Source organism: Marmota flaviventris, chromosome 1 (assembly GCF_047511675.1).
Source record: "Marmota flaviventris isolate mMarFla1 chromosome 1, mMarFla1.hap1, whole genome shotgun sequence".
Taxonomy (NCBI): Eukaryota; Metazoa; Chordata; class Mammalia; order Rodentia; family Sciuridae; genus Marmota; species Marmota flaviventris.
Window position 1 is genome coordinate 213567269 of NC_092498.1, and position 2109 is coordinate 213569377.

Here is a 2109-nt window from a genome sequence, read left to right on the forward strand (position 1 = left end):
TCTCCTGCCCAGAAGCCTGGTGTCCATATTTAGACCACCTGAATCAAACAGATTTACTCATCTCTGCCTAACAACCTGGCAAAATTTTCATAAATATAATGTACTCTTTTATTTTCTCTATAATAATGTGAACATGTGTAACTAAAGGAAGGCTCTGCGGAGACTCTGAGATAAACCAAGCCTTGTGAAACACAGCTCTGAACCTGGCATTTAGGAAGCCCTTGGCGATGCATCACAAAGCTATGTGTGCTGCTATTTTCCTCTTAAACCTCATGATCACCTTTATACTACTCTTGGATTGCTGAGGACAGAGTTTGGAGGACCCGCTTTCTGCTAGAATGGGTGAGGTGTCTTTTGGAAGTACAGCTAGTGGAGGTGAGCTGGAGTTGGAAGTCTCACCCTCAAAACAACCAAGAATATAAAAACCAGATCTCATAACTCTTTGTTTTGCACACTGATATCATTCCATCTGGCCACCCAGACTATCATATTTGTCCTGATGACATAGAAACAATATTTCTGACAGCCCTTTTCCTATCCAATGTCTCCCTCAGACATACTGGTTAAGTTTCTTCCCTGCTGGCTCATGAACAACGATTGAGGATCCAAAGTTACACCCTAATCAGGTGCCTGTGAAGGCTCAGAGTCATTCCTCAGGACTGATAGCCACACAGGGTCAGGTAGGAGCTTCCTGCTACAGACAACCCTGGGAGGAGGAGACCATGTACGGAGCCCTCTGAACTACCAAACTCAAGTGCTAGAGACACAGGCTGATTCATTTTAATAAACTTGGAGGATCCATGCACAGAGCTTGTAATTAGCCAAGTTGCTCTGTTATCCTAATCTCTAAGGACTTCTTCACATGGGTAGAGGTAGAAAAAGAAGAAGAGAAAATAAATATCCCCAAGGTTATGGTCTCTTCCTCTACTCAAGAAAGCTCTGGGGTATTGTTCACTCAATTTGTTTCTTTTCCTTGTTTTGAATGACCCATTTGTGCCTAATTCTATTTCTTGTGATAAAATATACAGGAAACAGTGACTTCCATTTTTACCAATTTTATGTGCATAGATCAGTAGTATCAATTACATTCCCTTTGTTGTTTAACCATTACCATCGACCATTTCCAGAAAATTTTCATCTTGCTAAACTGAAAATTTGTACCCATTCTCACAACTACATACTTATCCTGATTCTAACCCTGGCTAATTCAACACAATTATAAAACATCAGAGCATATATGTGGTCTACAAAAATAATGTAAAGAGGGAGAAGGAATACATTTGTAGAGGCTAGCTTTTGCTGCAGTTTTTCTAGCCTACCTTCTAACTATATGCTGCAGGTCCTGAGATTGGACTGTTCTGCTCTGTGTCCTCAGGACGCAGCATGCAGATGAATGCAGTGCATGTCTCTGAGGTCTGGAGTTGTGGAGGAATGGGATACCAACATGTACTCCAAATCTGGTTCCATAAAATATGCAACACCTTACAGGTGAGACCACAGGTGGAGAAGGCTTGATAGCCCAACTCTTGATTGGACTCTCAGAATGAAGAAACAATTTTATAGTAACAGAAAAAGCTCCCTGAGATAGGAAGAAATCCAGAGATAACACCAACACCATGTATGACTGCGGGTGCGGTGACACACACCTGTGATCCCAGCAGCTCTGGAGGCTGAGGCAGGATGATGGCAAGTTCAAAGCCAGCCTTGGGAATTTAGTGAAGCCCTGAGCAACTTAGTGAGACCCTGTCTCAATGTAAAAAATAAAAAATAAAAAGGGCTGGGGGTGTGGATCCATGATTTAGCGCCCCTGGGTTCAATCCCTGGTATCCAAAATATTAGTGAAATGATAACAAACATATTTACATTTTATGCTGTAGATAATGAATAAGTGCTATGTGGATCCCTCCTCCCATCCTGTCTCCATCAGCACATATTTGGTTGCGCTGACTACCTGCTTGGTCATGACTAAGGACTGCAGATGTGAGAAGCCTCCCCTGCTGGGTGCACAATCAAGGCTCGCACTTGCTACTGAGGACTGATATGAACACAGTAACCAGGGGTGTCCTGGTTTAGAATCCACACTCCAAGAAAAGATGAAACAAAGAAAAA